Raw genomic sequence first — 7,262 nt, forward strand, 5'->3', positions numbered from 1 at the left:
ACTGCTAGCCTACATTTAACAAAAACAATTGTGTAATTAAGAAAAATATGCCAAACATAATCTATGTGCAAACATGTGCACGTGTTGTGTGTGCGTTCTAGGGCCATGCCACTAGATACCCTTTCTGGAATGCAAGAGGGAGCTTGCTATAATAACGTTTAGGCGTTATGTGATCAGCTGAGAGACCTCCATTGTCATGCAAGTCTTTTGCCCCAACTCCTGCACAAAGTGCCATGCAGTTCATAAAAGGTCACACTGTATTAAAAGTCCACCCTTGGGAATTCCTGCAAACCTAGAATTCCCGCAGTGGAAGATGATGAAACAGCATCTCAAAATCGCATCAAGGTAGACATAACGGGGCTTGAAAGCAATATTTAGATGCCCCTTCATGTGTTCTGTGCATCACTTAAGAAAAATTCAAATGCACCTCTCCGGCTATGGTTCTATACACTTTTTTAAAAAGAAAAAAACTACGAAAGTGTCCGAAAGGAGCCATGCAATCCGTAGACGCCAAGGAGCCCAACTTGAAGTACGAGGCTCAGGTGCACAAATGCCTTCGATTTGCACCACCACCACCCCAGGCAGCGTGCAAGATTTGTAGCGTTTGCCGCACAGTCTTGAATGTACTGTTCCCGTGCTAAAGATAAACCAGATCCCATGGGCTTTTTGCACGCACACAAACACGCACACGCGCGCGCATCCTTTAAAGAAGCAAATGAGGTAAAAGAGCTGGGCAGGGTTTCTTTCGCTCCGTCTACCTTTTTGGAGAGGTGGGGGGGGGGATAGAGCAGGAGCGGCCGGGCTGCGCTCGAAAGAGCCTTTGAGGACAGCGCGCGCCAGCTGCAAACAGCAGCTGCCTCGGCGGCCGCGCGGGGAAACATCTCGCGGCGCGCGCCCGCCCCTGCCGGCACCGCGCGCCGCTTGGGACCCGGCCTTCTGCCGCTCCTGCGCTTGCTACGTGCGCACTGACACTGTCCTCATGGCAAAGCCCAGGCTGGGCTGTACCACTCGGCGCCCCCGAGGAGGGGAGGGGCGGCCGAGGGGAGCCGAACCGCGCCAACTAAGAAAGGCGGCGGACGCGACGCCGCGGGCTCGACCCCGCCCGGCCCTTTCGCCAGCCGCGTTCCTGGAAAGGAGCCTGGCCGGCGGCAACCATTGCGGGAAAGGGAGCGGGGGGGAGGGAGGCGGGCGGGCGGGCGGGAGGAGAGCGGCATCGACGCTCGGGCAAGTACAGTTGGTTCCTCCCTAAAGTAAGGACGTGCAGAACCGAACGCGCCGCACCCCGCGCTGTAACTCCCGGGGCAGGGCGAAGGAGGGAGCTGCCTAGCCCCGCGCGAGGAGGGGGTCTCCGCCGATTGGCGGGCGCGGCGGGAGGCGTGGCTGGCCGGCAGCCGGGCGCAGCCTCCATTGGCGGACCCGCCGCGCGACGTCACCAGCCTCGATTTGCATGTAGCCAGGGCGGGGTAGGGGAGCGAAAGAGAAGGCAGGTTGCGCGGCAGCGGCGTGGGCTGGGTAGCGCAGCGCAACGCCGGGAAGGAGAAGTTTCCGCTGCCGCTGCCGCTGCCGCTGCCTCTGCTTCGCTCGCGCTCTCCCTCCTGCCTGGGGAAAGTGGGCAGCGCAGGCTGCCGAAAGGAGCCCGAAGGAAAGTGCCCGAGGAGAGGCGGCGCCTGCGAAGTTCAGGTAAGTGGGGTAACTAGGGAGGGAGGTGGGTGCTGTGGGGCTTCGGGGTGGGGCTTGGTTTCCGGCTGGGTGTTTTAAGGTTGGGCGCAGTTAAGGGAAAGCATTTAAAAAAGGGGGGGGGGCAGACAGCATTTCTTGGTTTCACTTTCAGCGTGCGGCATAGAGCATCTCCCCCCCTTCTTCCCGGCCAAGTCAATTAAAAGGCGCATCTGTGCCCAGGGAAGAAATTAAGTCGTTGTCAAAGCGAAGTGTAGATGTTCGCCGAAGAACGAACGGAAGCAAGTTCGTACCAGGTCAATGACAGTCCTCGATTCCCCCCCCCCCAAAGCTCTGGGAAAGGGCTCTGAACTTCCATTTAACTTTTTTCCTCCCCTTCTTAATATTGTTTCGAAACGCTTCGTTGCCTAATGAAATTGCAGCTGATCTATTGAGGAGGAAAGAAGCAGTTTCACTTTTGTCGCAAATTAGCCGGTCGATTAATTGGTCGGCCAGGTTTCCACACTCGCTCCGCTTCAGGGTGTGCAAGGAAAGGAATGGGGCTTCTTGCTTCGTTTTGGTTTGCGATCAGTATAACTTGATTCTGAGCAGACGTGCAAGAAGGGGTTGCGCTGTTCGGTTGCCTGTGCTTGTATAAACACTAAGTGGGGTGGCGGAGGATGTAATTCATATCCAGTTAAGTCAGTGGGTAAAAGTGGCGGCGGGGAATTGTCCTCCAGGTGGAAACGGAACTTCCTTATTGCTCCAACTTCTACAGCAAGATCTCTTCCTTTCTTTTCTGCGAATTAGCTGGGGGGGTCTGACTGCACTGACCTGTTTCTTCCAAGTTGACATGTTGTTTTGTGTTGGGTAAGTGCAGTACAGAATTAAGCAAAAAGTGGCCAGAGGGAGAGACCTCAAAACGCTTGCAGCTGACGCCTTGCCCTGTGTTGTAGAAAGTCCCTCTGGTGTGGTCTGCATCTGTCTTGCACATGTTGGAATGGCCCAGGGGTGTTGAAACAGAAGCTTTCTGGGCTTATTTTTGTATGTGTTGAAATAAGGGAAGTAGTGTGGCCGAATATATTGGGGCTTAGGGAGTGCTGGTGGTGACTCTGCTGCTGATCTATTTCTTGTGTATTTCAGATCCATGTTGGTAGGGGCAGGGGTGGTGGTAGTGGGGTGTCTGTTGCTGACATCTTAGAAGAGCCAGCCTGCCTGTGGTTGGTCTAACTCTCCAGAAGCAGGTGAGCCACTGACTAACGCACATTGTGCTGCTAGTGCCCCCACTGTGCGTGTGACAGCGGCTAACCTGCTTTTCGGGCATCACTATGTCTCCTTCTGCTACCTCCTGCCCCCTCCCTAAGAAGAAACAACGCATTGGAGCCTGGTGACTTCTTCCAGTCTGAGTGCAGTTGGAGAAAAGACTCCTTCAAGAGCTGGACATCAACCACTAACAAGCTTGCACGTCCATGCCTGTTGCAGAAGAGCAGAGTTGACGTTTGCACACTCATGGGCATGTATGTTCCTTCCTTTGAGGATGTATGGAAGACTCAAAATAAAATGTGTTGGATCTGCTATTAAATAGGTTGTGCTTTCCCTCGGGAAGGCGTGCAGTTGGCAAATACTACTTGGCTTGGAGTCTCTTGGGTTTTCCCATAAAATCAATGAAGTGGAATGCATACAGAATGAAGTAGAGAGCCGTGTGGGTAAATGTATGATGGTCAGTCTAAGGGATTGAACACCATTGCCAAAATAAAATAAAATTATACACTTCTAAAAAGTTGCTTAGTGGAGATTGTATTGAACCAAAGAATCTGCCTCCTGTCACGGTATAGTAATGGGTGAGTGAGTCAGGCAGTTGAGAAATTACAAGTGTGAGGGGCGCTCTCTGATCTTTTGAGCATCAGTTGCAACCATTCTCTCCCTCCCCCTTCCTCTGAGATCTTTGTGGTTTCTTGCTCCTTTCTCCGCTTACTTGTCCTGTAGGTGCAGATCAGGACAGGACAAGGGGTTAAGCAATGGCCTGTAATCTCAGACACATGGACCACTTAAAAGTCCTTGGCACATGAGACCACCACATTGCTGAAGCTGATCTGATCTAGGTCAGATGGATGAGTGACCCTCTCCCACAGAGCTATCTGTGTGCCACCTTGAATTCCATAATGGACGAAAGGCAGGATATAAATGTAGGAAAACAAACACTTACAAGCCTTTCTCCTGCATGAAAGGCAGAAATGCAGTTTTATGTGCACTGTCAGGGTTTTAAACTGATTGGCCATGCAGGAAAGTATATTTACAACTGCATTTCAGGCTTCTTTCATTTTCATGAAACCTGCGAAGAGGTGTTCTACCTGAAGAGCTTTTTTTGTTTTTCAATCTGCCATTTCACATTTTTTACATTTTCCCTGCAGAAAAGTGATGGGAGGAAAAGCTTTTTCAATTTCATCAATATTGGGAACAGCTTCACCCACTCTTACTTTCCCTGCTACTCCATAGCTGTTGCTGCTGCTTCAAGAAAGAGAAGAGGGGAGTTTCCTCTTCAAAAGGGCATGTGGGGGATGCACACTGATTCCCCCCCCCCCGAAACTGTCAAGGCCCTGTTTCCCTAGAGAGCAGAGAAAAGGACAGTAAAGAAAATAGTTGAGCAAGCTCGGAGGATATCTGTGGGGTTTCATCATAGTGTAAACACAGAGCAAGGTGGAGTAGGCAAATGCCCTTGGGGGGTGTCTTCTCCCATGGCACCTGGGATGGTTATGGTATAACATTTAAAGAGGTGAAAACACAACCTGTGAATAGTGAAAATGTGGCATTAACAGTTGACTACCATTTTACCATTTGTGTCCAGTGGAAGGAATCTAGGATGGCCAAATTATTACTTTTTTATGTCTGGCTATGAAATAATTTTGCTTGAAGGAAGGGTTAAAATTTTCTTGTAGGTCATTCTGTTCATGATGTAAAAACTGCCAGATTACCGTGGTTTTGTATCACTTCTGTTGGTTCTGTCTAACACTAGTTTTATGTGCAATGTTGTACAATCATTATTCTGTTCCTCCTAATCACAATCTTATTAAGCAGGTCATTTCACTCCTTCCCAACTAAAATTGTGAGGGAGATACTCTTGGCAGTGATACCTAAGGAATCCATGGTGACAACTGGAATTTCGACCCAAATTTCCCTAGGTAGTCAAGCAATCCACTGTGTTGCATTGGCTCATTGTTCAGATGTGTTTATTTTCACAGTGAGGTTCCAGGAAAATGAAGGTGTAGTTACTGACAAAGCAGTATGCAAACACTAAAGGAGATGCTATATATGCCTCCCCAGCTATACAAATGTGGAACCATAAAACTGCTTCAAATATTAATTGTGTACTAGCCCAAAGAGCTATGGTAGTGCTCAACGTCTTGCTATCATGATTTGTGGAATGTGTGTTGCCAAAATAGATATTATTTCCTTACATATACTTTGCAGCTTCTGATTGTAACACAGATCTACCTGGCCTCTGTAGGTTAGGTTAACAACATAGTTGCCTTAGTTTAATTCAGATGCCCAGACAGAAAGGAAAGCGATACTGACAGCTGTTGGTTGATGAATGTTCTTAGGTTGTCTTTGGTTTGTGTGCTGTGCTCCTCCAGACTCTGGGAGTGCTCCAGTACACCTTACAATGTACACCTCATTGCAATTCACTGGGTGTCTTTTTCATCAGAGAGGTTTTGAACTAAGTAAGCTAGAGGGAATTTCCTAGAGAGATGTGTCTTCTGCAGTACCAACAACATAGATGAAATGGCCAGCTTTGCTTGTTACCAATTCCCTTGACAACACACATATACTTCTGTCTTATAGGCAGGCAGGCAGGCACACTCATCCAGGCATGCTCCTCAGTTGATATACTGGAAGATCAAATAGCATGTGTGAATGAGCAATCGAAGACATGAAATAATTTTATCACCTCATTTTAAAAGAAGTCAGTGGAACTGGTTTACATATTCAGCTGTGAGTAATCAAGTGATGTATGTGAATGTGAGAACCAGCTTTAGTGATGAAACCTAGAGAAATATTCATTATGTATTAACGTGATCCTCTAAATGAAGGTGGATGACTTCTTTGAACAAAACGGATCCATTAGCCACCAACAATCAACTTACCTACAGTTTGTTGTTCGCTCTCAACTTTACAACTGTGTGTAAATTACCTATACGATACTGCTCAAAATAAGCAAGATTTTATATAGCATCACATTCACTATAAGGAAGATTTACTTTTTTCAGTGTACCCCACCAGTAAATTTCCCATTGCAATGGCTCATGAACTCGTATGCTTATCTGTAAAATGGGAATAATTATGACCTAATGCAGGTTTGTGGCAAGGCTGAATAAGAGTTTGTAAAGCATTATATAACATAAGAAATTCATCATATAATCTACTGGAAGGTTGTTGGCATTGGCAAATACCATTTGTCACTTCATCTTTGTCATATTGTTAAATCAGTAAACATTTGCAACCAAAATGTGTGTGTGTGTTACTTTTGGGGTGGAAATATGCTTTACTATGAGCCACATTTGATAATCCTCAGTTACTCAAAATGAGCTGACCTGTAGATATGTACAGGAACAATAAGAAATATTAGTCCTCATCAAGACTATGGACCCTAGAGATCTCAAGAGGACCTTTAATACTAAACAATGCAAACTGTGCACATTTCTGATGAGAAAAATCAATTTATTTGTTGTGAATCCCCCCCCCCCCAACATAGGGCATGAATCTTAAATGGTAACTTTCAGGTATTTCCATTTTGATGAAGAATGTTATAGGTTAAAAGTCAAATTATCTTAATTCTTGCTTTGCTACCAGTACATACATACTGAGAATTGAGATCCATGGCCGTGCATGATTAAAACATGTAACTATGAAAGCAAAGATACCAGAATTCAAATGCAAGCTACTTAAGCAAAGTATGAAGGCTTTGCATTAAAAAAAAATACAAGATCAGATGCTCAAGTGCTGTAAAGTTTTGCTAAATATAAAATAACCAAGCACATAGGAGAACAAGTCTTGCTTACACAGCCAGCATAACTTCTGCAAGGGCGAGTCCTGTCTCACAACCAATTATAAGTTATTTGGGAGTTTTAAGTATACTGATAGTTGTTTCAGCTTGCAGAGTATACTTGGACTTTCAAAAAGACTCCTGAGGTAAGCTTAGTTGTGTAAAAAGATGAGAGGTCCTGTGATTCAAGGGGACGGAGCAATTCTCTATGAGGAAAGCATTCAGGACCTTTTAGAGAAAAGGCAAGGAAATGGTGACTTGCATGCATGCATGCAAGGAATTGTGCATGGCTTGGAGAAAGTGCATGAAGAAAAGTCTGCCTCCTCAACACTAGAACTCGGGGACATCTCATGAATCGGAATTTTGGAAGGTTCAGGACAGGTGATAATACCTCTCCAAGCATTGGTGGCCACCTACTTGGATGGCTTTAAAAGATTAGACAAATTCATGGAGATAAGGCTATCAATGGCTCCTAGCTACAATGGCTGTGCTCTGCCTCTAGTGTCTGAGGCAGTAAAGTTCTGAATACCAGGAGTCAGAAACCATAGGAGGGAAGAGTGCTCTT

General features: G+C 46.7%; 1 long non-coding RNA gene across 1 annotated transcript; it reads left to right on the forward strand.

Annotated features, from left to right (window-relative positions):
• Window positions 1-1,499: 1,499 nt before the first annotated feature.
• Window positions 1,500-6,160, forward strand: LOC309331652. Its single transcript, XR_014151928.1, has 2 exons — window positions 1,500-1,680; window positions 2,800-6,160. It is a non-coding gene; the product is annotated as an uncharacterized lncRNA (long non-coding RNA).
• The last annotated feature ends 1,102 nt before the right edge of the window (window positions 6,161-7,262 follow it).

This window comes from Podarcis erhardii, assembly GCF_964252035.2.
Source record: "Podarcis erhardii genome assembly, chromosome: 1".
In the NCBI taxonomy this organism is placed as follows: Eukaryota; Metazoa; Chordata; class Lepidosauria; order Squamata; family Lacertidae; genus Podarcis; species Podarcis erhardii.